Source organism: Rhinoderma darwinii (genome assembly GCF_050947455.1).
Source record: "Rhinoderma darwinii isolate aRhiDar2 chromosome 1 unlocalized genomic scaffold, aRhiDar2.hap1 SUPER_1_unloc_15, whole genome shotgun sequence".
NCBI lineage: Eukaryota > Metazoa > Chordata > Amphibia > Anura > Rhinodermatidae > Rhinoderma > Rhinoderma darwinii.
In genome coordinates this window covers 212,424-238,870 of record NW_027461651.1, presented here as the reverse complement: position 1 = coordinate 238,870, position 26,447 = coordinate 212,424, and the positions used below count along the sequence as shown (strand labels likewise).

The window sequence follows — 26,447 nt, the reverse complement described above, 5'->3', positions numbered from 1 at the left end:
ATGCTTTAATCCATAGTCCTTTTTAATCGATTGTGAAACAAAATCTAAACGACATAATAAAAAGTCAACCGCACCACGGATTCCCAGACAGTCTCCCACACTGGTACTAGCGAGGCCTTAAGCTGTGCAACTTCTGCGATCTGACGAGAGCAGGGACATTCAGCTTAGACTGGCCATTGACATGAAAAGCCTTAATCCATAGTCCTATTTAATCTATTGTGAAACAAAATCTAAACAACATAATAAAAAGTCAACCGCACCACAGATTCCCAGACAGTCTCCCACACTGGTACTAGCAAGGCCTTAAGCTGTGTAACTTCTGCGATCTGACGAGAGAAGGGACATTCAGCTTAGAATGGCCATTGACATTAAAGGCTTTAATCCATAGTCCTTTTTAATCGATTGTGAAACAAAATCTAAACGACATAATAAAAATTCAACCGCACCACGGATTCCCAGACAGTCTCCCACACTGGTACTAGCGAGGCCTTAAGCTGTGTAACTTCTGCGTTCTGACCAGAGAAGGCACATTCAGCTTAGAATGGCCATTGACGTTAAATGCTTTAATCCATAGTCCTATTTAATCTATTGTGAAACAAAATCTAAACGACATAATAAAAAGTCATCCGCACCACGGATTCCCAGACAGTCTCCCTCACTGGTACTAGCGAGGCCTTAAGCTGTGTAACTTCTGCGATCTGACGAGAGCAGGGACATTCAGCTTAGAATGGCCATTGACATTAAAGGCTTTAATCCATAGTCCTTTTTAATCGATTGTGAAACAAAATCTAAACGACATAATAAAAATTCAACCGCACCACGGATTCCCAGACAGTCTCCCACACTGGTACTAGCGAGGCCTTAAGCTGTGTAACTTCTGCGTTCTGACCAGAGAAGGCACATTCAGCTTAGAATGGCCATTGACGTTAAATGCTTTAATCCATAGTCCTATTTAATCTATTGTGAAACAAAATCTAAACGACATAATAAAAAGTCAACCGCACCACGGATTCCCAGACAGTCTCCCACACTAGTACTAGTGAGGCGTTAAGCTGTGTAACTTCTACGATTTAACGAGAGCAGGCACATTCAGCTTAGAATAGCCATTAGCATTAAATGCTTTAATCCATAGTCCTTTTTAATCGATTGTGAAACAAAATCTAAACGACATAATAAAAAGGCAACCGCACCACGGATTCCCAGACAGTCTCCCACACTGGTACTAGCGAGGCCTTAAGCTGTGTAACTTCTGCGATCTGACGAGAGCAGGCACATTCAGCTTAGAATGGCCATTGACATTAAATGCTTTAATCCATAGTCCTTTTTAATCGATTGTGAAACAAAATCTAAACGACATAATAAAAAGTCAACCGCACCACGGATTCCCAGACAGTCTCCCACACTGGTACTAGCGAGGCCTTAAGCTGTGTAACTTCTGCGATCTGACGAGAGCAGGGACATTCAGCTTAGAATGGCCATTGACATTAAATGCTTTAATCCATAGTCCTTTTTAATCGATTGTGAAACAAAATCTAAACGACATAATAAAAATTCAACCGCACCACGGATTCCCAGACAGTCTCCCACACTGGTACTAGCGAGGCCTTAAGCTGTGTAACTTCTGCGATCTGACGAGAGCAGGCACATTCAGCTTAGAATGGCCATTGACATTAAAAGCCTTAATCCATAGTCCTATTTAATCTATTGGGAAATAAAATCTAAACGACATAATAAAAAGTCAACTGCACCACGGATTCCCAGACAGTCTCCCACACTGGTACTAGCGAGGCCTTAAGCTGTGTAACTTCTGCGATCTGACGAGAGCAGGCACATTCAGCTTAGAATGGCCATTGACATTAAATGCTTTAATCCATAGTCCTTTTTAATCGATTGTGAAACAAAATCTAAACGACATAATAAAAATTCAACCGCACCACGGATTCCCAGACAGTCTCCCACACTGGTACTAGCGAGGCCTTAAGCTGTGTAACTTCTGCGATCTGACGAGAGCAGGCACATTCAGCTTAGAATGGCCATTGACACTAAAAGCCTTAATCCATAGTCCTATTTAATCTATTGTGAAACAAAATCTAAACAACATAATAAAAAGTCAACCGCACCACAGATTCCCAGACAGTCTCCCACACTGGTACTAGCGAGGCCTTAAGCTGTGTAACTTCTGCGATCTGACGAGAGAAGGGACATTCAGCTTAGAATGGCCATTGACATTAAAGGCTTTAATCCATAGTCCTTTTTAATCGATTGTGAAACAAAATCTAAACGACATAATAAAAATTCAACCGCACCACGGATTCCCAGACAGTCTCCCACACTGGTACTAGCGAGGCCTTAAGCTGTGTAACTTCTGCGTTCTGACCAGAGAAGGCACATTCAGCTTAGAATGGCCATTGACGTTAAATGCTTTAATCCATAGTCCTATTTAATCTATTGTGAAACAAAATCTAAACGACATAATAAAAAGTCAACCGCACCACGGATTCCCAGACAGTCTCCCTCACTGGTACTAGCGAGGCCTTAAGCTGTGTAACTTCTGCGATCTGACGAGAGCAGGGACATTCAGCTTAGAATGGCCATTGACATTAAAGGCTTTAATCCATAGTCCTTTTTAATCGATTGTGAAACAAAATCTAAACGACATAATAAAAAGTCAACCGCACCACGGATTCCCAGACAGTCTCCCACACTGGTACTAGCGAGGCCTTAAGCTGTGTAACTTCTGCGTTCTGACCAGAGAAGGCACATTCAGCTTAGAATGGCCATTGACGTTAAATGCTTTAATCCATAGTCCTATTTAATCTATTGTGAAACAAAATCTAAACGACATAATAAAAAGTCAACCGCACCACGGATTCCCAGACAGTCTCCCTCACTGGTACTAGCGAGGCCTTAAGCTGTGTAACTTCTGCGATCTGACGAGAGCAGGTACATTCAGCTTAGAATGGCCATTGACATTAAATGCTTTAATCCATAGTACTTTTTAATCGATTGTGAAACAAAATCTAAACGACATAATAAAAAGGCAACCGCACCACGGATTCCCAGACAGTCTCCCACACTGGTACTAGCGAGGCCTTAAGCTGTGTAACTTCTGCGATCTGACGAGAGCAGGCACATTCAGCTTAGAATGGCCATTGACATTAAATGCTTTAATCCATAGTCCTTTTTAATCGATTGTGAAACAAAATCTAAACGACATAATAAAAAGTCAACCGCACCACGGATTCCCAGACAGTCTCCCACACTGGTACTAGCGAGGCCTTAAGCTGTGTAACTTCTGCAATCTGACGAGAGCAGGGACATTCAGCTTAGAATGGCCATTGACATTAAATGCTTTAATCCATAGTCCTTTTTAATCGATTGTGAAACAAAATCTAAACGACATAATAAAAATTCAACCGCACCACGGATTCCCAGACAGTCTCCCACACTGGTACTAGCGAGGCCTTAAGCTGTGTAACTTCTGCGATCTGACGAGTGCAGGGACATTCAGCTTAGAATGGCCATTGACGTTAAATACTTTAATCCATAGTCCTATTTAATCTATTGTGAAACAAAATCTAAACGACATAATAAAAAGTCAACCGCACCACGTATTCCCAGACAGTCTCCCACACTGGTACTAGCGAGGCGTTAAACTGTTTAACTTCTGCAATCTAACGAGAGCAGGCACATTCAGCTTAGAATGGCCATTAACATTAAATGCTTTAATCCATAGTCCTTTTTAATCGATTGTGAAACAAAATCTTAACGACATAATAAAAAGTCAACCGCACCACGGATTCCCAGACAGTCTCCCACACTGGTACTAGCGAGGCCTTAAGCTGTGTAACTTCTGCGATCTGACGAGAGCAAGCACATTCAGCTTAGAATGGCCATTGACACTAAATGCTTTAATCCATAGTCCTTTTTAATCGATTGTGAAACAAAATCTAATCGACATAATAAAAAGGCAACCGCACCACGGATTCCCAGACAGTCTCCCACACTGGTACTAGCGAGGCCTTAAGCTGTGTAACTTCTGCGATCTGACGAGAGCAGGGACATTCAGCTTAGAATGGCCATTGACATTAAATGCTTTAATCCATAGTCCTTTTTAATCGATTGTGAAACAAAATCTAAACGACATAATAAAAATTCAACCGCACCACGGATTCCCAGACAGTCTCCCACACTGGTACTAGCGAGGCCTTAAGCTGTGTAACTTCTGCGTTCTGACGAGAGCAGGCACATTCAGCTTAGAATGGCCATTAACGTTAAATGTTTTAATCCATAGTCCTATTTAATCTATTGTGAAACAAAATCTAAACGACATAATAAAAAGTCAACCGCACCACGGATTCCCAGACAGTCTCCCACACTGGTACTAGCGAGGCTTTAAGCTGTGTAACTTCTGCGATCTGACGAGAGCAGGCACATTCAGCTTAGAATGGCCATTGACATTAAATGCTTTAATCCATAGTCCTTTTTAATCGGTTGTGAAACAAAATCTAAACGACATAATAAAAAGTAAACCGCACCACGGATTCCTAGACAGTCTCCCACACTGGTACTAGCGAGGCCTTAAGCTGTGTAACTTCTGCGATCTGACGAGAGCAGGCACATTCAGCTTAGAATGGCCATTGACATTAAATGCTTTAATCCATAGTCCTTTTTAATCGGTTGTGAAACAAAATCTAAACGACATAATAAAAAGTAAACCGCACCACGGATTCCCAGACAGTCTCCCACACTGGTACTAGCGAGGCCTTAAGCTGTGTAACTTCTGCGTTCTGACCAGAGCAGGCACATTCAGCTTAGAATGGCCATTGACGATAAATATTTTAATCCATAGTCCTATTTAATCTATTGTGAAACAAAATCTAAACAACATAATAAAAAGTCAACCGCACCACGGATTCCCAGACAGTCTCCCACACTGGTACTAGGGAGGCCTTAAGCTGTGTAACTTCTGCGATCTGACGAGAGCAGGCACATTCAGCTTAGACTGGCCATTGACATTAAAAGCCTTAATCCATAGTCCTATTTAATCTATTGTGAAATAAAATCTAAACAACATAATAAAAAGTCAACTGCACCACGGATTCCCAGACAGTCTCCCACACTGGTACTAGCGAGGCCTTAAGCTGTGTAACTTCTGCGATCTAACGAGAGCAGGCACATTCAGCTTAGAATGGCCATTGACATTAAATGCTTTAATCCATAGTCCTTTTTAAATGATTGTGAAACAAAATCTAAACGACATAATAAAAAGTCAACCGCACCACGGATTCCCAGACAGTCTCCCACACTGGTACTAGCGAGGCCTTAAGCTGTGTAACTTCTGCGATCTGACGAGAGCAGGCACATTCAGCTTAGAATGGCCATTGACATTAAAAGCATTAATCCATAGTCCTATTTAATCTATTGTGAAACAAAATCTAAACAACATAATAAAAAGTCAACCGCACCACGGATTCCCAGACAGTCTCCCACACTGGTACTAGGGAGGCCTTAAGCTGTGTAACTTCTGCGATCTGACGAGAGCAGGGACATTCAGCTTAGAATGGCCATTGACATTAAAGGCTTTAATCCATAGTCCTTTTTAATCGATTGTGAAACAAAATCTAAACGACATAATAAAAATTCAACCGCACCACGGATTCCCAGACAGTCTCCCACACTGGTACTAGCGAGGACTTAAGCTGTGTAACTTCTGCGTTCTGACCAGAGCAGGCACATTCAGCTTAGAATGGCCATTGACGTTAAATACTTTAATCCATAGTCCTATTTAATCTATTGTGAAACAAAATCTAAACGACATAATAAAAAGTCAACCGCACCACGGATTCCCAGACAGTCTCCCACACTGCTACTAGCGAGGCCTTAAGCTGTGTAACTTCTGCGATCTGACGAGAGCAGGCACATTCAGCTTAGAATGGCCATTGACATTAAATGCTTTAATCCATAGTACTTTTTAATCGATTGTGAAACAAAATCTAAACGACATAACAAAAAGTCAACTGCACCACGGATTCCCAGACAGTCTCCCACACTGGCACTAGCGAGGCCTTAAGCTGTGTAACTTCTGCGATCTGACGAGAGCAGGCACATTCAGCTTAGAATGGCCATTGACATTAAATGCTTTAATCCATAGTCCTTTTTAATCGATTGTGAAACAAAATCTAAACGACATAATAAAAAGGCAACCGCACCACGGATTCCCAGACAGTCTCCCACACTGGTACTAGCGAGGCATTAAGCTGTGTAACTTCTGCGATCTGACGAGAGCAGGCACATTCAGCTTAGAATGGCCATTGACATTAGATGCTTTAATCCATAGTCCTTTTTAATCGATTGTGAAACAAAATCTAAACGACATAATAAAAAGTCAACCGCACCACGGATTCCCAGACAGTCTCCCACACTGGTACTAGCGAGGCCTTAAGCTGTGTTACTTCTGCGATCTGACGAGAGCAGGCACATTCAGCTTAGAATGGCCATTGACATTAAATGCTTTAATCCATAGTCCTTTTTAATCGATTGTGAAACAAAATCTAAACGACATAATAAAAAGGCAACCGCACCACGGATTCCCAGACAGTCTCCCACACTGATACTAGCAAGGCCTTAAGCTGTGCAACTTCTGCGATCTGACGAGAGCAGGCACATTCAGCTTAGAATGGCCATTGACATTAAATGCTTTAATCCATAGTCCTTTTTAATCGATTGTGAAACAAAATCTAAACGACATAATAAAAATTCAACCGCACCACGGATTCCCAGACAGTCTCCCACACTGGTACTAGCGAAGCCTTAAGCTGTGTAACTTCTGCGTTCTGACGAGAGCAGGCACATTCAACTTAGAATGGCCATTGACGTTAAAAGCCTTAATCCATAGTCCTATTTAATCTATTGTGAAACAAAATCTAAACAACATAATAAAAAGTCAACCGCACCACGGATTCCCAGACAGTCTCCCACACTGGTACTAGCGAGGCCTTAAGCTGTGTAACTTCTGCGATCTGACGAGAGCAGGGACATTCAGCTTAGAATGGCCATTGACATCAAAGGCTTTAATCCATAGTCCTTTTTAATCGATTGTGAAACAAAATCTAAACGACATAATAAAAATTCAACCGCACCACGGATTCCCAGACAGTCTCCCACACTGGTACTAGCGAGGCCTTAAGCTGTGTAACTTCGGCGTTCTGACCAGAGCAGGCACATTCAGCTTAGAATGGCCATTGACGTTAAATGCTTTAATCCATAGTCCTATTTAATCTATTGTGAAACAAAATCTAAACGACATAATAAAAAGTCAACCGCACCACGGATTCCCAGACAGTCTCCCACACTGGTACTAGCGAGGCCTTAAGCTGTGTAACTTCTGCGATCTGACGAGAGCAGGCACATTCAGCTTAGAATGGCCATTGACATTAAATGCTTTAATCCATAGTACTTTTTAATCGATTGTGGAACAAAATCTAAACGACATAATAAAAAGTTAACCGCACCACAGATTCCCAGACAGTCTCCCACACTGGTACTAGCGAGGCCTTAAGCTGTGTAACTTCTGCGATCTGACGAGAGCAGGCACATTCAGCTTAGAATGGCCATTGACATTAAATGCTTTAATCCATAGTCCTTTTTAATCGATTGTGAAACAAAATCTAAACGACATAATAAAAAGTCAACCGCACCACGGATTCCCAGACAGTCTCCCACACTGGTACTAGCGAGGCCTTAAGCTGTGTAACTTCTGCGATCTGACGAGAGCAGGGACATTCAGCTTAGAATGGCCATTGACATTAAATGCTTTAATCCATAGTCCTTTTTAATCGATTGTGAAACAAAATCTAAAGGACATAATAAAAAGTCAACCACTCCACGGATTCCCAGACAGTCTCCCAAACTGGTACTAGCGAGGCCTTAAGCTGTGTAACTTCTGCGATCTGACGAGAGCAGGCACAATCAGCTTAGAATGGCCATTGACATTAAAAGCCTTAATCCATAGTCCTATTTAATCTATTGTGAAACAAAATCTAAACAACATTATAAAAAGTCAACCGCACCACCGATTCCCAGACAGTCTCCCACACTGGTACTAGCGAGGCCTTAAGCTGTGTAACTTCTGCGATCTGACGAGAGCAGGGAAATTCAGCTTAGAATGGCCATTGACATTGAATGCTTTAATCCATAGTCCTTTTTAATCGATTGTGAAACAAAATCTAAACAACATAATAAAAATTCAACCGCACCACGGATTCCCAGACAGTCTCCCACACTGGTACTAGCGAGGCCTTAAGCTGTGTTACTTCTGAGATCTGACGAGAGCAGGGACATTCAGCTTAGAATGGCCATTGACATTAAATGCTTTAATCCATAGTCCTTTTTAATCGATTGTGAAACAAAATCTAAACGACATAATAAAAATTCAACCGCACCACGGATTCCCAGACAGTCTCCCACACTGGTACTAGCGAGGCCTTAAGCTGTGTAACTTCTGCATTCTGACGAGAGCAGGGACATTCGGCTTAGAATTGCCATTGACGTCAAATGCTTTAATCCATAGTCCTATTTAATCTATTGTGAAACAAAATCTAAACGACATAATAAAAAGGCAACCGCACCACGGATTCCCAGACAGCCTCCCACACTGGTACTAGCGAGGCCTTAAGCTGTGAAACTTCTGCGATCTGACGAGAGCAGGCACATTCGGCTTAGAATGGCCATTGACAATAAATGCTTTAATCCATAGTCCTTTTTAATCGATTGTGAAACAAAATCTAAACAACATAATAAAAAGTCAACCGCACCACGGATTCCCAGACAGTCTCCCACACTGGTACTAGCGAGGCCTTAAGCTGTGTAACTTCTGCGATCTGACGAGGGCAGGCACATTCAGCTTAGAATGGCAATTGACATTAAATGCTTTAATCCATAGTCCTTTTTAATCGATTGTGAAACAAAATCTAAACGACATAATAAAATGTCAACCGCACCACGGATTCCCAGACAGTGTCCCACACTGGTACTAGCGAGGCCTTGAGCTGTGTAACTTCTGCGATCTGACGAGAGCAGGCACATTCAGCTTAGAATGGCCATTGACATTAAATGCTTTAATCCATAGTCCATTTTAATCGATTGTGAAACAAATCTAAACGACATAATAAAAAGTCAACCGTACCTCGGATTCCCAGACAGTTTCTCACACTCGTACCAGCGAGGCCTTGAGCTGTGTAACTTCTGCGATCTGACGAGAGCAGGCACATTCAGCTTAGAATGGCCATTGACATTAAATGCTTAAATCCATAGTCCATTTTAATCGATTGTGAAACAAATCTAAACGACATAATAAAAAGTCAACCGCACCTCGGATTCCCAGACAGTCTCTCACACTCGTACTAGCGAGGCCTTAAAGTGTTATATATCTGCGATTTGACGAGAAAAGGCACATTTAAGCTTAGAATGGCTATTAACTTTTAAAGCTTTAGTCTATTTTTATTTTTAAACAATTGTGAAAGAAATTCTAAACGACATAATAAAAAGTCAACAGCACCACGGAAGCCCAGAAAGTCTCCCACACTGTTACTAGCGAGGTGTTAAAGTGTTATTGATCTGCGATTTGACGAGAAAAGGCACATTTCACCTAAGAATAGCCATTAACTTTTAAAGCTTTAGTTTATTATTATTTTTAATCGATTGTGAAACAAATTCTAAACGACATAATAAAATGTCAACCGCACCATGGATTCCCAGACAGCCTCCCACACTGGTACTAGCAAGGCCTTAAGCTGTGTAACTTCTGTGATCTGACGAGAGCAGGCACATTCAGCTTAGAATGGCCATTGACATTAAATGCTTTAATCCATAGTCCTTTTTAATCGATTGTGAAACAAAATCTAAACGACATAATAAAAAGTCAACCGCACCACGGATTCCCAGACAGTCTCCCACACTGGTACTAGCGAGGCCTTAAGCTGTGTAACTTCTGCGATCTGACGAGAGCAGGCACATTCAGTTTAGAATGGCCATTGACATTAAATGCTTTAATCCATAGTCCTTTTTAATCGATTGTGAAACAAAATCTAAACGACATAATAAAAAGTTAACCGCACCACGGATTCCCAGACAGTCTCCCACACTGGTACTAGCGAGGCCTTAAGCTGTGTAACTTCTGCGATCTGACGAGAGCAGGCACATTCAGCTTAGAATGGCCATTGACTTTAAAAGCCTTAATCCATAGTCCTATTTAATCTATTGTGAAACAAAATCTAAACGACATAATAAAAAGTCAACCGCACCACGGATTCCCAGACAGTCTCCCACACTGGTACTAGCGAGGCCTTAAGCTGTGTAACTTCTGCGATCTGACAAGAGCAGGGACATTCAGCTTAGAATGGCCATTGACATTAAATGCTTTAATCCATAGTCCTTTTTAATCGAATGTGAAACAAAATCTAAACGACATAATAAAAATGCAACCGCACCACGGATTCCCAGACAGTCTCCCACACTGGTACTAGCGAGGCCTTAAGCTGTGTAACTTCTGCGATCTGACGAGAGCAGGCACATTCAGCTTAGAATGGCCATTGACGCTAAATTCTTTAATCCATAGTCCTTTTTAATCGATTGTGAAACAAAATCTAAACGACATAATAAAAAGTCAACCGCACCACGGATTCCCAGACAGTCTCCCACACTGGTACTAGAGAGGCCTTAAGCTGTGTAACTTCTGCGCTCTGACGAGAGCAGGCAGATTCAGCTTAGAATGGCCATTGACATTAAATGCTTTAATCCATAGTCCTTTTTAATCGATTGTGAAACAAAATCTAAAGGACATAATAAAAAGTCAACCACTCCACGGATTCCCAGACAGTCTCCCAAACTGGTACTAGCGAGGCCTTAAGCTGTGTAACTTCTGCGATCTGACGAGAGCAGGCACAATCAGCTTAGAATGGCCATTGACATTAAAAGCCTTAATCCATAGTCCTATTTAATCTATTGTGAAACAAAATCTAAACAACATTATAAAAAGTCAACCGCACCACCGATTCCCAGACAGTCTCCCACACTGGTACTAGCGAGGCCTTAAGCTGTGTAACTTCTGCGATCTGACGAGAGCAGGGAAATTCAGCTTAGAATGGCCATTGACATTGAATGCTTTAATCCATAGTCCTTTTTAATCGATTGTGAAACAAAATCTAAACAACATAATAAAAATTCAACCGCACCACGGATTCCCAGACAGTCTCCCACACTGGTACTAGCGAGGCCTTAAGCTGTGTTACTTCTGAGATCTGACGAGAGCAGGGACATTCAGCTTAGAATGGCCATTGACATTAAATGCTTTAATCCATAGTCCTTTTTAATCGATTGTGAAACAAAATCTAAACGACATAATAAAAATTCAACCGCACCACGGATTCCCAGACAGTCTCCCACACTGGTACTAGCGAGGCCTTAAGCTGTGTAACTTCTGCATTCTGACGAGAGCAGGGACATTCGGCTTAGAATTGCCATTGACGTCAAATGCTTTAATCCATAGTCCTATTTAATCTATTGTGAAACAAAATCTAAACGACATAATAAAAAGGCAACCGCACCACGGATTCCCAGACAGCCTCCCACACTGGTACTAGCGAGGCCTTAAGCTGTGAAACTTCTGCGATCTGACGAGAGCAGGCACATTCGGCTTAGAATGGCCATTGACAATAAATGCTTTAATCCATAGTCCTTTTTAATCGATTGTGAAACAAAATCTAAACAACATAATAAAAAGTCAACCGCACCACGGATTCCCAGACAGTCTCCCACACTGGTACTAGCGAGGCCTTAAGCTGTGTAACTTCTGCGATCTGACGAGGGCAGGCACATTCAGCTTAGAATGGCAATTGACATTAAATGCTTTAATCCATAGTCCTTTTTAATCGATTGTGAAACAAAATCTAAACGACATAATAAAAAGTCAACCGCACCACGGATTCCCAGACAGTGTCCCACACTGGTACTAGCGAGGCCTTGAGCTGTGTAACTTCTGCGATCTGACGAGAGCAGGCACATTCAGCTTAGAATGGCCATTGACATTAAATGCTTTAATCCATAGTCCATTTTAATCGATTGTGAAACAAATCTAAACGACATAATAAAAAGTCAACCGTACCTCGGATTCCCAGACAGTTTCTCACACTCGTACCAGCGAGGCCTTGAGCTGTGTAACTTCTGCGATCTGACGAGAGCAGGCACATTCAGCTTAGAATGGCCATTGACATTAGATGCTTTAATCCATAGTCCTTTTTAATCGATTGTGAAACAAAATCTAAACGACATAATAAAAAGTCAACCGCACCACGGATTCCCAGACAGTCTCCCACACTGGTACTAGCGAGGCCTTAAGCTGTGTTACTTCTGCGATCTGACGAGAGCAGGCACATTCAGCTTAGAATGGCCATTGACATTAAATGCTTTAATCCATAGTCCTTTTTAATCGATTGTGAAACAAAATCTAAACGACATAATAAAAAGGCAACCGCACCACGGATTCCCAGACAGTCTCCCACACTGATACTAGCAAGGCCTTAAGCTGTGCAACTTCTGCGATCTGACGAGAGCAGGCACATTCAGCTTAGAATGGCCATTGACATTAAATGCTTTAATCCATAGTCCTTTTTAATCGATTGTGAAACAAAATCTAAACGACATAATAAAAATTCAACCGCACCACGGATTCCCAGACAGTCTCCCACACTGGTACTAGCGAAGCCTTAAGCTGTGTAACTTCTGCGTTCTGACGAGAGCAGGCACATTCAACTTAGAATGGCCATTGACGTTAAAAGCCTTAATCCATAGTCCTATTTAATCTATTGTGAAACAAAATCTAAACAACATAATAAAAAGTCAACCGCACCACGGATTCCCAGACAGTCTCCCACACTGGTACTAGCGAGGCCTTAAGCTGTGTAACTTCTGCGATCTGACGAGAGCAGGGACATTCAGCTTAGAATGGCCATTGACATCAAAGGCTTTAATCCATAGTCCTTTTTAATCGATTGTGAAACAAAATCTAAACGACATAATAAAAATTCAACCGCACCACGGATTCCCAGACAGTCTCCCACACTGGTACTAGCGAGGCCTTAAGCTGTGTAACTTCGGCGTTCTGACCAGAGCAGGCACATTCAGCTTAGAATGGCCATTGACGTTAAATGCTTTAATCCATAGTCCTATTTAATCTATTGTGAAACAAAATCTAAACGACATAATAAAAAGTCAACCGCACCACGGATTCCCAGACAGTCTCCCACACTGGTACTAGCGAGGCCTTAAGCTGTGTAACTTCTGCGATCTGACGAGAGCAGGCACATTCAGCTTAGAATGGCCATTGACATTAAATGCTTTAATCCATAGTACTTTTTAATCGATTGTGGAACAAAATCTAAACGACATAATAAAAAGTTAACCGCACCACAGATTCCCAGACAGTCTCCCACACTGGTACTAGCGAGGCCTTAAGCTGTGTAACTTCTGCGATCTGACGAGAGCAGGCACATTCAGCTTAGAATGGCCATTGACATTAAATGCTTTAATCCATAGTCCTTTTTAATCGATTGTGAAACAAAATCTAAACGACATAATAAAAAGTCAACCGCACCACGGATTCCCAGACAGTCTCCCACACTGGTACTAGCGAGGCCTTAAGCTGTGTAACTTCTGCGATCTGACGAGAGCAGGGACATTCAGCTTAGAATGGCCATTGACATTAAATGCTTTAATCCATAGTCCTTTTTAATCGATTGTGAAACAAAATCTAAAGGACATAATAAAAAGTCAACCACTCCACGGATTCCCAGACAGTCTCCCAAACTGGTACTAGCGAGGCCTTAAGCTGTGTAACTTCTGCGATCTGACGAGAGCAGGCACAATCAGCTTAGAATGGCCATTGACATTAAAAGCCTTAATCCATAGTCCTATTTAATCTATTGTGAAACAAAATCTAAACAACATTATAAAAAGTCAACCGCACCACCGATTCCCAGACAGTCTCCCACACTGGTACTAGCGAGGCCTTAAGCTGTGTAACTTCTGCGATCTGACGAGAGCAGGGAAATTCAGCTTAGAATGGCCATTGACATTGAATGCTTTAATCCATAGTCCTTTTTAATCGATTGTGAAACAAAATCTAAACAACATAATAAAAATTCAACCGCACCACGGATTCCCAGACAGTCTCCCACACTGGTACTAGCGAGGCCTTAAGCTGTGTTACTTCTGAGATCTGACGAGAGCAGGGACATTCAGCTTAGAATGGCCATTGACATTAAATGCTTTAATCCATAGTCCTTTTTAATCGATTGTGAAACAAAATCTAAACGACATAATAAAAATTCAACCGCACCACGGATTCCCAGACAGTCTCCCACACTGGTACTAGCGAGGCCTTAAGCTGTGTAACTTCTGCATTCTGACGAGAGCAGGGACATTCGGCTTAGAATTGCCATTGACGTCAAATGCTTTAATCCATAGTCCTATTTAATCTATTGTGAAACAAAATCTAAACGACATAATAAAAAGGCAACCGCACCACGGATTCCCAGACAGCCTCCCACACTGGTACTAGCGAGGCCTTAAGCTGTGAAACTTCTGCGATCTGACGAGAGCAGGCACATTCGGCTTAGAATGGCCATTGACAATAAATGCTTTAATCCATAGTCCTTTTTAATCGATTGTGAAACAAAATCTAAACAACATAATAAAAAGTCAACCGCACCACGGATTCCCAGACAGTCTCCCACACTGGTACTAGCGAGGCCTTAAGCTGTGTAACTTCTGCGATCTGACGAGGGCAGGCACATTCAGCTTAGAATGGCAATTGACATTAAATGCTTTAATCCATAGTCCTTTTTAATCGATTGTGAAACAAAATCTAAACGACATAATAAAATGTCAACCGCACCACGGATTCCCAGACAGTGTCCCACACTGGTACTAGCGAGGCCTTGAGCTGTGTAACTTCTGCGATCTGACGAGAGCAGGCACATTCAGCTTAGAATGGCCATTGACATTAAATGCTTTAATCCATAGTCCATTTTAATCGATTGTGAAACAAATCTAAACGACATAATAAAAAGTCAACCGTACCTCGGATTCCCAGACAGTTTCTCACACTCGTACCAGCGAGGCCTTGAGCTGTGTAACTTCTGCGATCTGACGAGAGCAGGCACATTCAGCTTAGAATGGCCATTGACATTAAATGCTTAAATCCATAGTCCATTTTAATCGATTGTGAAACAAATCTAAACGACATAATAAAAAGTCAACCGCACCTCGGATTCCCAGACAGTCTCTCACACTCGTACTAGCGAGGCCTTAAAGTGTTATATATCTGCGATTTGACGAGAAAAGGCACATTTAAGCTTAGAATGGCTATTAACTTTTAAAGCTTTAGTCTATTTTTATTTTTAAACAATTGTGAAAGAAATTCTAAACGACATAATAAAAAGTCAACAGCACCACGGAAGCCCAGAAAGTCTCCCACACTGTTACTAGCGAGGTGTTAAAGTGTTATTGATCTGCGATTTGACGAGAAAAGGCACATTTCACCTAAGAATAGCCATTAACTTTTAAAGCTTTAGTTTATTATTATTTTTAATCGATTGTGAAACAAATTCTAAACGACATAATAAAATGTCAACCGCACCATGGATTCCCAGACAGCCTCCCACACTGGTACTAGCAAGGCCTTAAGCTGTGTAACTTCTGTGATCTGACGAGAGCAGGCACATTCAGCTTAGAATGGCCATTGACATTAAATGCTTTAATCCATAGTCCTTTTTAATCGATTGTGAAACAAAATCTAAACGACATAATAAAAAGTCAACCGCACCACGGATTCCCAGACAGTCTCCCACACTGGTACTAGCGAGGCCTTAAGCTGTGTAACTTCTGCGATCTGACGAGAGCAGGCACATTCAGCTTAGAATGGCCATTGACTTTAAAAGCCTTAATCCATAGTCCTATTTAATCTATTGTGAAACAAAATCTAAACGACATAATAAAAAGTCAACCGCACCACGGATTCCCAGACAGTCTCCCACACTGGTACTAGCGAGGCCTTAAGCTGTGTAACTTCTGCGATCTGACAAGAGCAGGGACATTCAGCTTAGAATGGCCATTGACATTAAATGCTTTAATCCATAGTCCTTTTTAATCGAATGTGAAACAAAATCTAAACGACATAATAAAAATGCAACCGCACCACGGATTCCCAGACAGTCTCCCACACTGGTACTAGCGAGGCCTTAAGCTGTGTAACTTCTGCGATCTGACGAGAGCAGGCACATTCAGCTTAGAATGGCCATTGACGCTAAATTCTTTAATCCATAGTCCTTTTTAATCGATTGTGAAACAAAATCTAAACGACATAATAAAAAGTCAACCGCACCACGGATTCCCAGACAGTCTCCCACACTGGTACTAGAGAGGCCTTAAGCTGTGTAACTTCTGCGCTCTGACGAGAGCAGGCAGATTCAGCTTAGAATGGCCATTGACATTAAATGCTTTAATCCATAGTCCTTTTTAATCGATTGTGAAACAAAATCTAAAGGACATAATAAAAAGTCAACCACTCCACGGATTCCCAGACAGTCTCCCAAACTGGTACTAGCGAGGCCTTAAGCTGTGTAACTTCTGCGATCTGACGAGAGCAGGCACAATCAGCTTAGAATGGCCATTGACATTAAAAGCCTTAATCCATAGTCCTATTTAATCTATTGTGAAACAAAATCTAAACAACATTATAAAAAGTCAACCGCACCACCGATTCCCAGACAGTCTCCCACACTGGTACTAGCGAGGCCTTAAGCTGTGTAACTTCTGCGATCTGACGAGAGCAGGGAAATTCAGCTTAGAATGGCCATTGACATTGAATGCTTTAATCCATAGTCCTTTTTAATCGATTGTGAAACAAAATCTAAACAACATAATAAAAATTCAACCGCACCACGGATTCCCAGACAGTCTCCCACACTGGTACTAGCGAGGCCTTAAGCTGTGTTACTTCTGAGATCTGACGAGAGCAGGGACATTCAGCTTAGAATGGCCATTGACATTAAATGCTTTAATCCATAGTCCTTTTTAATCGATTGTGAAACAAAATCTAAACGACATAATAAAAATTCAACCGCACCACGGATTCCCAGACAGTCTCCCACACTGGTACTAGCGAGGCCTTAAGCTGTGTAACTTCTGCATTCTGACGAGAGCAGGGACATTCGGCTTAGAATTGCCATTGACGTCAAATGCTTTAATCCATAGTCCTATTTAATCTATTGTGAAACAAAATCTAAACGACATAATAAAAAGGCAACCGCACCACGGATTCCCAGACAGCCTCCCACACTGGTACTAGCGAGGCCTTAAGCTGTGAAACTTCTGCGATCTGACGAGAGCAGGCACATTCGGCTTAGAATGGCCATTGACAATAAATGCTTTAATCCATAGTCCTTTTTAATCGATTGTGAAACAAAATCTAAACAACATAATAAAAAGTCAACCGCACCACGGATTCCCAGACAGTCTCCCACACTGGTACTAGCGAGGCCTTAAGCTGTGTAACTTCTGCGATCTGACGAGGGCAGGCACATTCAGCTTAGAATGGCAATTGACATTAAATGCTTTAATCCATAGTCCTTTTTAATCGATTGTGAAACAAAATCTAAACGACATAATAAAAAGTCAACCGCACCACGGATTCCCAGACAGTGTCCCACACTGGTACTAGCGAGGCCTTGAGCTGTGTAACTTCTGCGATCTGACGAGAGCAGGCACATTCAGCTTAGAATGGCCATTGACATTAAATGCTTTAATCCATAGTCCATTTTAATCGATTGTGAAACAAATCTAAACGACATAATAAAAAGTCAACCGTACCTCGGATTCCCAGACAGTTTCTCACACTCGTACCAGCGAGGCCTTGAGCTGTGTAACTTCTGCGATCTGACGAGAGCAGGCACATTCAGCTTAGAATGGCCATTGACATTAAATGCTTAAATCCATAGTCCATTTTAATCGATTGTGAAACAAATCTAAACGACATAATAAAAAGTCAACCGCACCTCGGATTCCCAGACAGTCTCTCACACTCGTACTAGCGAGGCCTTAAAGTGTTATATATCTGCGATTTGACGAGAAAAGGCACATTTAAGCTTAGAATGGCTATTAACTTTTAAAGCTTTAGTCTATTTTTATTTTTAAACAATTGTGAAAGAAATTCTAAACGACATAATAAAAAGTCAACAGCACCACGGAAGCCCAGAAAGTCTCCCACACTGTTACTAGCGAGGTGTTAAAGTGTTATTGATCTGCGATTTGACGAGAAAAGGCACATTTCACCTAAGAATAGCCATTAACTTTTAAAGCTTTAGTTTATTATTATTTTTAATCGATTGTGAAACAAATTCTAAACGACATAATAAAATGTCAACCGCACCATGGATTCCCAGACAAACCCACACTGGTACTAGCAAGGCCTTAAGCTGTGTAACTTCTGCGATCTGACGAGAGCAGGCACATTCAGCTTAGAATGGCCATTGACATTAAATGCTTTAATCCATAGTCCTTTTTAATCGATTGTGAAACAAAATCTAAACGACATAATAAAAAGTCAACCGCACCACGGATTCCCAGACAGTCTCCCACACTGGTACTAGCGAGGCCTTAAGCTGTGTAACTTCTGCGATCTGACGAGAGCAGGCACATTCAGCTTAGAATGGCCATTGACATTAAATGCTTTAATCCATAGTCCTTTTTAATCGATTGTAAAACAAAATCTAAACGACAGAATAAAAAGTCAACCGCACCACGGATTCCCAGACAGTCTCCCACACTGGTACTAGCGAGGCCTTAAACTGTGTAACTTCTGCGATCTGACGAGAGCAGGCACATTCAGCTTAGAATGGCCATTGACTTTAAAAGCCTTAATCCATAGTCCTATTTAATCTATTGTGAAACAAAATCTAAACGACATAATAAAAAGTCAACCGCACCACGGATTCCCAGACAGTCTCCCACACTGGTACTAGCGAGGCCTTAAGCTGTGTAACTTCTGCGATCTGACAAGAGCAGGGACATTCAGCTTAGAATGGCCATTGACATTAAATGCTTTAATCCATAGTCCTTTTTAATCGATTGTGAAACAAAATCTAAACGACATAATAAAAAGTCAACCGCACCACGGATTCCCAGACAGTCTCCCACACTGGTACTAGCGAGGCCTTAAGCTGTGTAACTTCTGCGATCTGACGAGAGCAGGCACATTCAGCTTAGAATGGCCATTGACATTAAAAGCCTTAATCCATAGTCCTATTTAATCTATTGTGAAACAAAATCTAAACAACATAATAAAAAGGCAACCGCACCACGGATTCCCAGACAGTCTCCCACACTGGTACTAGCGAGGACTTAAGCTATGTAACTTCTGCGTTCTGACGAGAGCAGGCACATTCAGCTTAGAATGGCCATTGACGTTAAATGCTTTAATCCATAGTCCATTTTAATCGATTGTGAAACAAATCTAAACGACATAATAAAAAGTCAACCGCACCACGGATTCCCAGACAGTCTCCCACACTGGTACTAGCGAGGCCTTAAGCTGTGTAACTTCTGCGATCTGACGAGAGCAGGCACATTCAGCTTAGAATGGCCATTGACAGTAAATGCTTTAATCCATAGTCCTTTTTAATCGATTGTGAAACAAAATCTAAACGACATAATAAAAAGTCAACCGCACCACGGATTCCCAGACAGTCACCCACACTGGTACTAGCGAGGCGTTAAGCTGTGTAACTTCTGCGATCTAACGAGGGCGGGCACATTCAGCTTAGAATGGTCATTGACATTAAATGCTTTAATCCATAGTCCTTTTTAATCGATTGTGAAACAAAATCTAAACGACATAATAAAAAGTCAACCGCACCACGGATTCCCAGACAGTCTCCCACACTGGTACTAGCGAGGCCTTAAGCTGTGTAACTTCTGCGATCTGACGAGAGCAGGCACATTCAGCTTAGAATGGCCATTGACATTAAAAGCCTTAATCCATAATCCTATTTAATCTATTGTGAAACAAAATCTAAACAACATAATAAAAAGTCAACCGCACCACGGATTCCCAGACAGCCTCCCACACTGGTACCAGCGAGGCCTTAAGCTGTGTAACTTCTGCGATCTGACGAGAGCAGGGACATTCAGCTTAGAATGGCCATTGACATTAAAGGCTTTAATCCATAGTCCTTTTTAATCGATTGTGAAACAAAATCTAAACGACATAATAAAAACTCAACCGCACCACAGATTCCCAGACAGTCTCCCACACTGGTACTAGCGAGGCCTTAGGCTGTGTAACTTCTGCGTTCGGACGAGAGCAGGCACATTCAGCTTAGAATGGCCATTGACGTTAAATGCTTTAATCCATAGTCCTTTTTAATCGATTGTGAAACAAAATCTAAACAACATAATAAAAAGTAAACCGCACCACGGATTCCCAGACAGTCTCCCACACTGGTACTAGCGAGGCCTTAAGCTGTGTAACTTCTGCGATCTGACGAGGGCAGGCACATTCAGCTTAGAATGGCAATTGACATTAAATGCTTTAATCCATAGTCCTTTTTAATCGATTGTGAAACAAAATCTAAACGACATAATAAAATGTCAACCGCACCACGGATTCCCAGACAGTGTCCCACACTGGTACTAGCGAGGCCTTGAGCTGTGTAACTTCTGCGATCTGACGAGAGCAGGCACATTCAGCTTAGAATGGCCATTGACATTAAATGCTTTAATCCATAGTCCATTTTAATCGATTGTGAAACAAATCTAAACGACATAATAAAAAGTCAACCGTACCTCGGATTCCCAGACAGTTTCTCACACTCGTACCAGCGAGGCCTTGAGCTGTGTAACTTCTGCGATCTGACGAGAGCAGGCACATTCAGCTTAGAATGGCCATTGACATTAAATGCTTAAATCCATAGTCCATTTTAATCGATTGTGAAACAAATCTAAACGACATAATAAAAAGTCAACCGCACCTCGGATTCCCAGACAGTCTCTCACACTCGTACTAGCGAGGCCTTAAAGTGTTATATATCTGCGATTTGACGAGAAAAGGCACATTTAAGCTTAGAATGGCTATTAACTTTTAAAGCTTTAGTCTATTTTTATTTTTAAACAATTGTGAAAGAAATTCTAAACGACATAATAAAAAGTCAACAGCACCACGGAAGCCCAGAAAGTCTCCCACACTGTTACTAGCGAGGTGTTAAAGTGTTATTGATCTGCGATTTGACGAGAAAAGGCACATTTCACCTAAGAATAGCCATTAACTTTTAAAGCTTTAGTTTATTATTATTTTTAATCGATTGTGAAACAAATTCTAAACGACATAATAATATGTCAACCGCACCATGGATTCCCAGACAAACCCACACTGGTACTAGCAAGGCCTTAAGCTGTGTAACTTCTGCGATCTGACGAGAGCAGGCACATTCAGCTTAGAATGGCCATTGACATTAAATGCTTTAATCCATAGTCCTTTTTAATCGATTGTGAAACAAAATCTAAACGACATAATAAAAAGTCAACCGCACCACGGATTCCCAGACAGTCTCCCACACTGGTACTAGCGAGGCCTTAAGCTGTGTAACTTCTGCGATCTGACGAGAGCAGGCACATTCAGCTTAGAATAGCCATTGACATTAAATGCTTTAATCCATAGTCCTTTTTAATCGATTGTAAAACAAAATCTAAACGACAGAATAAAAAGTCAACCGCACCACGGATTCCCAGACAGTCTCCCACACTGGTACTAGCGAGGCCTTAAACTGTGTAACTTCTGCGATCTGACGAGAGCAGGCACATTCAGCTTAGAATGGCCATTGACTTTAAAAGCCTTAATCCATAGTCCTATTTAATCTATTGTGAAACAAAATCTAAACGACATAATAAAAAGTCAACCGCACCACGGATTCCCAGACAGTCTCCCACACTGGTACTAGCGAGGCCTTAAGCTGTGTAACTTCTGCGATCTGACAAGAGCAGGGACATTCAGCTTAGAATGGCCATTGACATTAAATGCTTTAATCCATAGTCCTTTTTAATCGATTGTGAAACAAAATCTAAACGACATAATAAAAAGTCAACCGCACCACGGATTCCCAGACAGTCTCCCACACTGGTACTAGCGAGGCCTTAAGCTGTGTAACTTCTGCGATCTGACGAGAGCAGGCACATTCAGCTTAGAATGGCCATTGACATTAAAAGCCTTAATCCATAGTCCTATTTAATCTATTGTGAAACAAAATCTAAACAACATAATAAAAAGTCAACCGCACCACGGATTCCCAGACAGTCTCCCACACTGGTACTAGCGAGGACTTAAGCTATGTAACTTCTGCGTTCTGACGAGAGCAGGCACATTCAGCTTAGAATGGCCATTGACGTTAAATGCTTTAATCCATAGTCCATTTTAATCGATTGTGAAACAAATCTAAACGACATAATAAAAAGTCAACCGCACCACGGATTCCCAGACAGTCTCCCACACTGGTACTAGCGAGGCCTTAAGCTGTGTAACTTCTGCGATCTGACGAGAGCAGGCACATTCAGCTTAGAATGGCCATTGACAGTAAATGCTTTAATCCATAGTCCTTTTTAATCGATTGTGAAACAAAATCTAAACGACATAATAAAAAGTCAACCGCACCACGGATTCCCAGACAGTCACCCACACTGGTACTAGCGAGGCGTTAAGCTGTGTAACTTCTGCGATCTAACGAGGGCGGGCACATTCAGCTTAGAATGGTCATTGACATTAAATGCTTTAATCCATAGTCCTTTTTAATCGATTGTGAAACAAAATCTAAACGACATAATAAAAAGTCAACCGCACCACGGATTCCCAGACAGTCTCCCACACTGGTACTAGCGAGGCCTTAAGCTGTGTAACTTCTGCGATCTGACGAGAGCAGGCACATTCAGCTTAGAATGGCCATTGACATTAAAAGCCTTAAGCCTTAATCCATAATCCTATTTAATCTATTGTGAAACAAAATCTAAACAACATAATAAAAAGTCAACCGTACCACGGATTCCCAGACAGCCTCCCACACTGGTACCAGCGAGGCCTTAAGCTGTGTAACTTCTGCGATCTGACGAGAGCAGGGACATTCAGCTTAGAATGGCCATTGACATTAAAGGCTTTAATCCATAGTCCTTTTTAATCGATTGTGAAACAAAATCTAAACGACATAATAAAAACTCAACCGCACCACAGATTCCCAGACAGTCTCCCACACTGGTACTAGCGAGGCCTTAAGCTGTGTAACTTCTGCGTTCGGACGAGAGCAGGCACATTCAGCTTAGAATGGCCATTGACGTTAAATGCTTTAATCCATAGTCCTATTTAATCTATTGTGAAACAAAATCTAAACGACATAATAAAAAGTCAACCGCACCACGGTTTCCCAGACAGTCTCCCACACTGGTACTAGCGAGGCGTTAAGCTGTGTAACTTCTGCGATCTAACGAGAGCAGGCATATTCAGCTTAGAATGGCCATTGACTTTAAATGCTTTAATCCATAGTCCTTTTTAATCGATTGTGAAACAAAATCTAAACGACATAATAAAAAGTCAACCGCACCACGGATTCCCAGACAGTCTCCCACACTGGTACTAGCGAGGCCTTAAGCTGTGTAACTTCTGCGATCTGACGAGAGCAGGCACATTCAGCTTAGAATGGCCATTGACATTAAAAGCCTCAATCCATAGTCCTATTTAATCGATTGTGAAACAAAATCTAAACGACATAATAAAAAGTCAACCGCACCACGGATTCCCAGACAGTCTCTCACACTCGTACTAGCGAGGCCTTAAAGTGTTATATATCTGCGATTTGACGAGAAAAGGCACATTTAAGCTTAGAATGGCTATTAACTTTTAAAGCTTTAGTCTATTTTTATTTTTAAACAATTGTGAAAGAAATTCTAAACGACATAATAAAAAGTCAACAGCACCACGGAAGCACAGAAAGTCTCGCACACTGGTACTAGCGAGGTGTTAAAGTGTTATTGATCTGCGATTTGACGAGAAAAGGCACATTTCACCTAAGAATAGCCATTAAATTTTAAAGCTTTAGTTTATTATTATTTTTAATCGATTGTGAAACAAATTCTAAACGACATAATAAAAAGTCAACCGCACCATAAATTCCCAGACAGTCACCCACACTGGTACTAGCGAGGCCTTAACCTGTGTAACTTCTGCGATCGGACGAGAGCAGGGACATTCAGCTTAGAATGGCCATTGACAATAACTGCTTTAATCCATAGTCCTTTTTAATCGATTGTGAAACAAAATCGAAACGACATAATAAAAAGTCAACCGCACCACGGATTCCCAGACAGTCTCCCACACTGGTACTAGCGAGGCCTTAAGCTGTGTAACTTCTGCGATCTGACGAGAGCAGGCACATTGAGCTTAGAATGGCCATTGACAATAACTGCTTTAATCCATAGTCCTATTTAATCTATTGTGAAACAAAATCTAAACAACATAATAAGAAGTCAACCGCACCACGGATTCCCAGACAGTCTCCCACATTGGTACTAGCGAGGCCTTAAGCTGTGTAACTTCTGCGATCTGACGAGAGCAGGAACATTCAGCTTAGAATGGCCATTGACATTAAATGCGTTAATCCATAGTCCTTTTTAATCGATTGTGAAACAAAATCTAAACGACCTAATAAAAAGTCAACCGCACCACGGATTCCCAGACAGTCTCTCACACTCGTACTAGCGAGGCCTTAAAGTGTTATATATCTGCGATTTGACGAGAAAAGGCACATTTAAGCTTAGAATGGCTATTAACTTTTAAAGCTTTAGTCTATTTTTATTTTTAATCGATTGTAAACAAATTCTAAACGACATAATAAAAAGTCAACAGCACAACGGATTCCCAGACAGTCTCCCACACTGGTACTAGCGAGGTGTTAAAGTGTTATTCATCTGTGATTTGACGAGAAAAGGCACATTTCAGCTAAGAATGGCCATTAACTATTAAAGCTTTAGTCTATTATTATTTTTAATCGATTGTGAAGCAAATTCTAAACGACATAATAAAATGTCAACCGCACCACGGATACCCAGACAGTCTCCCACACTGGTACTAGCGATGCCTTAAGCTGTGTAACTTCTGCGATCGGACGAGAGCAGGCACATTCAGCTTAGAATTGCCATTGACATTAAATGCTTTAATCCATAGTCCATTTTAATCGATTGTGAAACAAATCTAAACGACATAATAAAAAGTCAACCGCACCTCGGATTCCCAGACAGTCTCTCACACTCGTACTAGCGAGGCCTTAAAGTGTTATATATCTGCGATTTGACGAGAAAAGGCACATTTAAGCTTAGAATGGCTATTAACTTTTAAAGCTTTAGTCTATTTTTATTTTTAAACAATTGAGAAACAAATTCTAAACGACATAATAAAAAGTCAACCGCACCATGGATTCCCAGACTGTCTCCCACACTGTTACTTAAGCTGTGTAACTGCTGCAATCTGATGAGAGCAGGCACATTCAGTTTAGAATGGCCATTGACAATAAATGCTTTAATCCATAGTCCTATTTAATCTATTGTGAAACAAAATCTAAACGACATAATAAAAAGTCATCCGCACCACGGATTCCCAGACAGTCTCCCACACTGGTACTAGCGAGGCCTTAAGCTGTGTAACTTCAGTGATCTGACGAGAGCAGGCACATTCAGCTTAGAATGGCCATTGACATTAAATGCTTTAATCCATAGTCCTTTTTAATCGATTGTGAAACAAAATCTAAACGACATAATAAAAAGGCAACCGCACCACGGATTCCCAGACAGTCTCCCACACTGGTACTAGCGAGGCATTAAGCTGTGTAACTTCTGCGATCTGACGAGAGCAGGCACATTCAGCTTAGAATGGCCATTGACATTAGATGCTTTAATCCATAGTCCTTTTTAATAGATTGTGAAACAAAATCTAAACGACATAATAAAAAGTCAACTGAACCACGGATTCCCAGACAGTCTCCCACACTGCTACTAGCGAGGCCTTAAGCTGTGTAACTTCTGCGATCTGATGAGAGCAGGCACATTCAGCTTAGAATGGCCATCGACATTAAATGCTTTAATCCATAGTCCTTTTTAATCGATTGTGAAACAAAATCTAAACGACATAATAAAAAGTCAACCGCACCACGGATTCCCAGACAGTCTCTCACACTCGTACTAGCAAGGCCTTAAAGTGTTATATATCTGCGATTTGACGAGAAAAGGCACATTTAAGCTTAAAATGGCTATTAACTTTTAAAGCTTTAGTTTATTATTATTTTTAATCGATTGTGAAACAA

The 26,447-nt window shown here is 41.4% G+C and overlaps 103 pseudogenes; all 103 read right to left on the bottom strand.

Annotated features, from left to right (window-relative positions):
* Positions 1-62: 62 nt before the first annotated feature.
* LOC142670093 (5S ribosomal RNA) lies at positions 63-181 on the bottom strand (annotated as a pseudogene).
* A 439-nt stretch (positions 182-620) lies between these two features.
* LOC142670018 (5S ribosomal RNA) lies at positions 621-739 on the bottom strand (annotated as a pseudogene).
* A 439-nt stretch (positions 740-1,178) lies between these two features.
* On the bottom strand, positions 1,179-1,297 carry LOC142670627 (5S ribosomal RNA; annotated as a pseudogene).
* A 67-nt stretch (positions 1,298-1,364) lies between these two features.
* Positions 1,365-1,483, bottom strand: LOC142670474 (5S ribosomal RNA; annotated as a pseudogene).
* Positions 1,484-1,550: 67 nt separating this feature from the next.
* On the bottom strand, positions 1,551-1,669 carry LOC142669124 (5S ribosomal RNA; annotated as a pseudogene).
* A 67-nt stretch (positions 1,670-1,736) lies between these two features.
* LOC142670358 (5S ribosomal RNA) lies at positions 1,737-1,855 on the bottom strand (annotated as a pseudogene).
* Positions 1,856-1,922: 67 nt separating this feature from the next.
* LOC142669123 (5S ribosomal RNA) lies at positions 1,923-2,041 on the bottom strand (annotated as a pseudogene).
* A 67-nt stretch (positions 2,042-2,108) lies between these two features.
* LOC142670106 (5S ribosomal RNA) lies at positions 2,109-2,227 on the bottom strand (annotated as a pseudogene).
* Positions 2,228-2,480: 253 nt separating this feature from the next.
* On the bottom strand, positions 2,481-2,599 carry LOC142669256 (5S ribosomal RNA; annotated as a pseudogene).
* Positions 2,600-2,666: 67 nt separating this feature from the next.
* On the bottom strand, positions 2,667-2,785 carry LOC142670165 (5S ribosomal RNA; annotated as a pseudogene).
* A 67-nt stretch (positions 2,786-2,852) lies between these two features.
* LOC142670497 (5S ribosomal RNA) lies at positions 2,853-2,971 on the bottom strand (annotated as a pseudogene).
* A 67-nt stretch (positions 2,972-3,038) lies between these two features.
* Positions 3,039-3,157, bottom strand: LOC142670626 (5S ribosomal RNA; annotated as a pseudogene).
* A 67-nt stretch (positions 3,158-3,224) lies between these two features.
* Positions 3,225-3,343, bottom strand: LOC142669347 (5S ribosomal RNA; annotated as a pseudogene).
* Positions 3,344-3,410: 67 nt separating this feature from the next.
* On the bottom strand, positions 3,411-3,529 carry LOC142669897 (5S ribosomal RNA; annotated as a pseudogene).
* Positions 3,530-3,596: 67 nt separating this feature from the next.
* On the bottom strand, positions 3,597-3,715 carry LOC142669996 (5S ribosomal RNA; annotated as a pseudogene).
* A 67-nt stretch (positions 3,716-3,782) lies between these two features.
* LOC142670586 (5S ribosomal RNA) lies at positions 3,783-3,901 on the bottom strand (annotated as a pseudogene).
* Positions 3,902-3,968: 67 nt separating this feature from the next.
* LOC142669183 (5S ribosomal RNA) lies at positions 3,969-4,087 on the bottom strand (annotated as a pseudogene).
* Positions 4,088-4,154: 67 nt separating this feature from the next.
* LOC142669219 (5S ribosomal RNA) lies at positions 4,155-4,273 on the bottom strand (annotated as a pseudogene).
* A 67-nt stretch (positions 4,274-4,340) lies between these two features.
* LOC142669375 (5S ribosomal RNA) lies at positions 4,341-4,459 on the bottom strand (annotated as a pseudogene).
* Positions 4,460-4,526: 67 nt separating this feature from the next.
* LOC142669506 (5S ribosomal RNA) lies at positions 4,527-4,645 on the bottom strand (annotated as a pseudogene).
* Positions 4,646-4,712: 67 nt separating this feature from the next.
* LOC142669688 (5S ribosomal RNA) lies at positions 4,713-4,831 on the bottom strand (annotated as a pseudogene).
* A 67-nt stretch (positions 4,832-4,898) lies between these two features.
* Positions 4,899-5,017, bottom strand: LOC142669760 (5S ribosomal RNA; annotated as a pseudogene).
* Positions 5,018-5,084: 67 nt separating this feature from the next.
* On the bottom strand, positions 5,085-5,203 carry LOC142670414 (5S ribosomal RNA; annotated as a pseudogene).
* A 67-nt stretch (positions 5,204-5,270) lies between these two features.
* On the bottom strand, positions 5,271-5,389 carry LOC142670298 (5S ribosomal RNA; annotated as a pseudogene).
* A 67-nt stretch (positions 5,390-5,456) lies between these two features.
* Positions 5,457-5,575, bottom strand: LOC142669423 (5S ribosomal RNA; annotated as a pseudogene).
* A 67-nt stretch (positions 5,576-5,642) lies between these two features.
* LOC142670251 (5S ribosomal RNA) lies at positions 5,643-5,761 on the bottom strand (annotated as a pseudogene).
* Positions 5,762-5,828: 67 nt separating this feature from the next.
* On the bottom strand, positions 5,829-5,947 carry LOC142670712 (5S ribosomal RNA; annotated as a pseudogene).
* A 67-nt stretch (positions 5,948-6,014) lies between these two features.
* Positions 6,015-6,133, bottom strand: LOC142669345 (5S ribosomal RNA; annotated as a pseudogene).
* A 67-nt stretch (positions 6,134-6,200) lies between these two features.
* Positions 6,201-6,319, bottom strand: LOC142669934 (5S ribosomal RNA; annotated as a pseudogene).
* A 67-nt stretch (positions 6,320-6,386) lies between these two features.
* On the bottom strand, positions 6,387-6,505 carry LOC142670617 (5S ribosomal RNA; annotated as a pseudogene).
* Positions 6,506-6,758: 253 nt separating this feature from the next.
* LOC142669597 (5S ribosomal RNA) lies at positions 6,759-6,877 on the bottom strand (annotated as a pseudogene).
* A 67-nt stretch (positions 6,878-6,944) lies between these two features.
* LOC142670473 (5S ribosomal RNA) lies at positions 6,945-7,063 on the bottom strand (annotated as a pseudogene).
* Positions 7,064-7,130: 67 nt separating this feature from the next.
* LOC142670261 (5S ribosomal RNA) lies at positions 7,131-7,249 on the bottom strand (annotated as a pseudogene).
* A 67-nt stretch (positions 7,250-7,316) lies between these two features.
* LOC142670297 (5S ribosomal RNA) lies at positions 7,317-7,435 on the bottom strand (annotated as a pseudogene).
* A 67-nt stretch (positions 7,436-7,502) lies between these two features.
* LOC142669434 (5S ribosomal RNA) lies at positions 7,503-7,621 on the bottom strand (annotated as a pseudogene).
* Positions 7,622-7,688: 67 nt separating this feature from the next.
* On the bottom strand, positions 7,689-7,807 carry LOC142670472 (5S ribosomal RNA; annotated as a pseudogene).
* A 67-nt stretch (positions 7,808-7,874) lies between these two features.
* LOC142669849 (5S ribosomal RNA) lies at positions 7,875-7,993 on the bottom strand (annotated as a pseudogene).
* Positions 7,994-8,060: 67 nt separating this feature from the next.
* Positions 8,061-8,179, bottom strand: LOC142669746 (5S ribosomal RNA; annotated as a pseudogene).
* A 67-nt stretch (positions 8,180-8,246) lies between these two features.
* Positions 8,247-8,365, bottom strand: LOC142670249 (5S ribosomal RNA; annotated as a pseudogene).
* A 439-nt stretch (positions 8,366-8,804) lies between these two features.
* Positions 8,805-8,923, bottom strand: LOC142670678 (5S ribosomal RNA; annotated as a pseudogene).
* Positions 8,924-8,990: 67 nt separating this feature from the next.
* LOC142669265 (5S ribosomal RNA) lies at positions 8,991-9,109 on the bottom strand (annotated as a pseudogene).
* A 625-nt stretch (positions 9,110-9,734) lies between these two features.
* On the bottom strand, positions 9,735-9,853 carry LOC142669834 (5S ribosomal RNA; annotated as a pseudogene).
* Positions 9,854-9,920: 67 nt separating this feature from the next.
* On the bottom strand, positions 9,921-10,039 carry LOC142670718 (5S ribosomal RNA; annotated as a pseudogene).
* Positions 10,040-10,106: 67 nt separating this feature from the next.
* LOC142669068 (5S ribosomal RNA) lies at positions 10,107-10,225 on the bottom strand (annotated as a pseudogene).
* Positions 10,226-10,292: 67 nt separating this feature from the next.
* Positions 10,293-10,411, bottom strand: LOC142669452 (5S ribosomal RNA; annotated as a pseudogene).
* A 67-nt stretch (positions 10,412-10,478) lies between these two features.
* LOC142669576 (5S ribosomal RNA) lies at positions 10,479-10,597 on the bottom strand (annotated as a pseudogene).
* Positions 10,598-10,664: 67 nt separating this feature from the next.
* LOC142669602 (5S ribosomal RNA) lies at positions 10,665-10,783 on the bottom strand (annotated as a pseudogene).
* A 67-nt stretch (positions 10,784-10,850) lies between these two features.
* On the bottom strand, positions 10,851-10,969 carry LOC142669847 (5S ribosomal RNA; annotated as a pseudogene).
* A 67-nt stretch (positions 10,970-11,036) lies between these two features.
* LOC142669745 (5S ribosomal RNA) lies at positions 11,037-11,155 on the bottom strand (annotated as a pseudogene).
* Positions 11,156-11,222: 67 nt separating this feature from the next.
* Positions 11,223-11,341, bottom strand: LOC142670248 (5S ribosomal RNA; annotated as a pseudogene).
* A 439-nt stretch (positions 11,342-11,780) lies between these two features.
* On the bottom strand, positions 11,781-11,899 carry LOC142670676 (5S ribosomal RNA; annotated as a pseudogene).
* Positions 11,900-11,966: 67 nt separating this feature from the next.
* LOC142669092 (5S ribosomal RNA) lies at positions 11,967-12,085 on the bottom strand (annotated as a pseudogene).
* A 252-nt stretch (positions 12,086-12,337) lies between these two features.
* LOC142670616 (5S ribosomal RNA) lies at positions 12,338-12,456 on the bottom strand (annotated as a pseudogene).
* Positions 12,457-12,709: 253 nt separating this feature from the next.
* Positions 12,710-12,828, bottom strand: LOC142669596 (5S ribosomal RNA; annotated as a pseudogene).
* A 67-nt stretch (positions 12,829-12,895) lies between these two features.
* Positions 12,896-13,014, bottom strand: LOC142670470 (5S ribosomal RNA; annotated as a pseudogene).
* Positions 13,015-13,081: 67 nt separating this feature from the next.
* LOC142670260 (5S ribosomal RNA) lies at positions 13,082-13,200 on the bottom strand (annotated as a pseudogene).
* Positions 13,201-13,267: 67 nt separating this feature from the next.
* On the bottom strand, positions 13,268-13,386 carry LOC142670294 (5S ribosomal RNA; annotated as a pseudogene).
* A 67-nt stretch (positions 13,387-13,453) lies between these two features.
* LOC142669433 (5S ribosomal RNA) lies at positions 13,454-13,572 on the bottom strand (annotated as a pseudogene).
* A 67-nt stretch (positions 13,573-13,639) lies between these two features.
* LOC142670469 (5S ribosomal RNA) lies at positions 13,640-13,758 on the bottom strand (annotated as a pseudogene).
* A 67-nt stretch (positions 13,759-13,825) lies between these two features.
* Positions 13,826-13,944, bottom strand: LOC142669846 (5S ribosomal RNA; annotated as a pseudogene).
* Positions 13,945-14,011: 67 nt separating this feature from the next.
* On the bottom strand, positions 14,012-14,130 carry LOC142669744 (5S ribosomal RNA; annotated as a pseudogene).
* A 67-nt stretch (positions 14,131-14,197) lies between these two features.
* LOC142670247 (5S ribosomal RNA) lies at positions 14,198-14,316 on the bottom strand (annotated as a pseudogene).
* Positions 14,317-14,755: 439 nt separating this feature from the next.
* Positions 14,756-14,874, bottom strand: LOC142670675 (5S ribosomal RNA; annotated as a pseudogene).
* Positions 14,875-14,941: 67 nt separating this feature from the next.
* On the bottom strand, positions 14,942-15,060 carry LOC142669264 (5S ribosomal RNA; annotated as a pseudogene).
* A 625-nt stretch (positions 15,061-15,685) lies between these two features.
* Positions 15,686-15,804, bottom strand: LOC142669833 (5S ribosomal RNA; annotated as a pseudogene).
* Positions 15,805-15,871: 67 nt separating this feature from the next.
* On the bottom strand, positions 15,872-15,990 carry LOC142670281 (5S ribosomal RNA; annotated as a pseudogene).
* A 67-nt stretch (positions 15,991-16,057) lies between these two features.
* Positions 16,058-16,176, bottom strand: LOC142669451 (5S ribosomal RNA; annotated as a pseudogene).
* A 67-nt stretch (positions 16,177-16,243) lies between these two features.
* On the bottom strand, positions 16,244-16,362 carry LOC142669575 (5S ribosomal RNA; annotated as a pseudogene).
* A 67-nt stretch (positions 16,363-16,429) lies between these two features.
* LOC142669601 (5S ribosomal RNA) lies at positions 16,430-16,548 on the bottom strand (annotated as a pseudogene).
* A 67-nt stretch (positions 16,549-16,615) lies between these two features.
* LOC142669845 (5S ribosomal RNA) lies at positions 16,616-16,734 on the bottom strand (annotated as a pseudogene).
* Positions 16,735-16,801: 67 nt separating this feature from the next.
* Positions 16,802-16,920, bottom strand: LOC142669743 (5S ribosomal RNA; annotated as a pseudogene).
* A 67-nt stretch (positions 16,921-16,987) lies between these two features.
* On the bottom strand, positions 16,988-17,106 carry LOC142670245 (5S ribosomal RNA; annotated as a pseudogene).
* A 439-nt stretch (positions 17,107-17,545) lies between these two features.
* On the bottom strand, positions 17,546-17,664 carry LOC142670674 (5S ribosomal RNA; annotated as a pseudogene).
* A 67-nt stretch (positions 17,665-17,731) lies between these two features.
* LOC142669091 (5S ribosomal RNA) lies at positions 17,732-17,850 on the bottom strand (annotated as a pseudogene).
* A 625-nt stretch (positions 17,851-18,475) lies between these two features.
* On the bottom strand, positions 18,476-18,592 carry LOC142670272 (5S ribosomal RNA; annotated as a pseudogene).
* A 67-nt stretch (positions 18,593-18,659) lies between these two features.
* LOC142670267 (5S ribosomal RNA) lies at positions 18,660-18,778 on the bottom strand (annotated as a pseudogene).
* A 67-nt stretch (positions 18,779-18,845) lies between these two features.
* Positions 18,846-18,964, bottom strand: LOC142670543 (5S ribosomal RNA; annotated as a pseudogene).
* A 67-nt stretch (positions 18,965-19,031) lies between these two features.
* LOC142669450 (5S ribosomal RNA) lies at positions 19,032-19,150 on the bottom strand (annotated as a pseudogene).
* Positions 19,151-19,217: 67 nt separating this feature from the next.
* Positions 19,218-19,336, bottom strand: LOC142670255 (5S ribosomal RNA; annotated as a pseudogene).
* A 67-nt stretch (positions 19,337-19,403) lies between these two features.
* LOC142669896 (5S ribosomal RNA) lies at positions 19,404-19,522 on the bottom strand (annotated as a pseudogene).
* Positions 19,523-19,588: 66 nt separating this feature from the next.
* LOC142670243 (5S ribosomal RNA) lies at positions 19,589-19,707 on the bottom strand (annotated as a pseudogene).
* Positions 19,708-19,960: 253 nt separating this feature from the next.
* On the bottom strand, positions 19,961-20,079 carry LOC142670231 (5S ribosomal RNA; annotated as a pseudogene).
* A 67-nt stretch (positions 20,080-20,146) lies between these two features.
* LOC142669683 (5S ribosomal RNA) lies at positions 20,147-20,265 on the bottom strand (annotated as a pseudogene).
* A 67-nt stretch (positions 20,266-20,332) lies between these two features.
* LOC142669822 (5S ribosomal RNA) lies at positions 20,333-20,451 on the bottom strand (annotated as a pseudogene).
* Positions 20,452-20,518: 67 nt separating this feature from the next.
* Positions 20,519-20,637, bottom strand: LOC142669563 (5S ribosomal RNA; annotated as a pseudogene).
* A 67-nt stretch (positions 20,638-20,704) lies between these two features.
* LOC142669263 (5S ribosomal RNA) lies at positions 20,705-20,823 on the bottom strand (annotated as a pseudogene).
* A 625-nt stretch (positions 20,824-21,448) lies between these two features.
* LOC142670271 (5S ribosomal RNA) lies at positions 21,449-21,565 on the bottom strand (annotated as a pseudogene).
* Positions 21,566-21,632: 67 nt separating this feature from the next.
* Positions 21,633-21,751, bottom strand: LOC142670520 (5S ribosomal RNA; annotated as a pseudogene).
* Positions 21,752-21,818: 67 nt separating this feature from the next.
* Positions 21,819-21,937, bottom strand: LOC142670542 (5S ribosomal RNA; annotated as a pseudogene).
* Positions 21,938-22,004: 67 nt separating this feature from the next.
* LOC142669448 (5S ribosomal RNA) lies at positions 22,005-22,123 on the bottom strand (annotated as a pseudogene).
* A 67-nt stretch (positions 22,124-22,190) lies between these two features.
* Positions 22,191-22,309, bottom strand: LOC142670219 (5S ribosomal RNA; annotated as a pseudogene).
* A 67-nt stretch (positions 22,310-22,376) lies between these two features.
* LOC142669471 (5S ribosomal RNA) lies at positions 22,377-22,495 on the bottom strand (annotated as a pseudogene).
* Positions 22,496-22,561: 66 nt separating this feature from the next.
* Positions 22,562-22,680, bottom strand: LOC142670206 (5S ribosomal RNA; annotated as a pseudogene).
* A 253-nt stretch (positions 22,681-22,933) lies between these two features.
* On the bottom strand, positions 22,934-23,052 carry LOC142670194 (5S ribosomal RNA; annotated as a pseudogene).
* Positions 23,053-23,126: 74 nt separating this feature from the next.
* On the bottom strand, positions 23,127-23,245 carry LOC142670092 (5S ribosomal RNA; annotated as a pseudogene).
* A 67-nt stretch (positions 23,246-23,312) lies between these two features.
* Positions 23,313-23,431, bottom strand: LOC142669208 (5S ribosomal RNA; annotated as a pseudogene).
* Positions 23,432-23,498: 67 nt separating this feature from the next.
* Positions 23,499-23,617, bottom strand: LOC142669910 (5S ribosomal RNA; annotated as a pseudogene).
* Positions 23,618-23,684: 67 nt separating this feature from the next.
* On the bottom strand, positions 23,685-23,803 carry LOC142670182 (5S ribosomal RNA; annotated as a pseudogene).
* Positions 23,804-24,244: 441 nt separating this feature from the next.
* Positions 24,245-24,363, bottom strand: LOC142669957 (5S ribosomal RNA; annotated as a pseudogene).
* Positions 24,364-24,430: 67 nt separating this feature from the next.
* On the bottom strand, positions 24,431-24,549 carry LOC142669215 (5S ribosomal RNA; annotated as a pseudogene).
* Positions 24,550-24,616: 67 nt separating this feature from the next.
* Positions 24,617-24,735, bottom strand: LOC142670411 (5S ribosomal RNA; annotated as a pseudogene).
* Positions 24,736-25,909: 1,174 nt separating this feature from the next.
* LOC142669933 (5S ribosomal RNA) lies at positions 25,910-26,028 on the bottom strand (annotated as a pseudogene).
* A 67-nt stretch (positions 26,029-26,095) lies between these two features.
* On the bottom strand, positions 26,096-26,214 carry LOC142669971 (5S ribosomal RNA; annotated as a pseudogene).
* Positions 26,215-26,447: the final 233 nt, after the last annotated feature.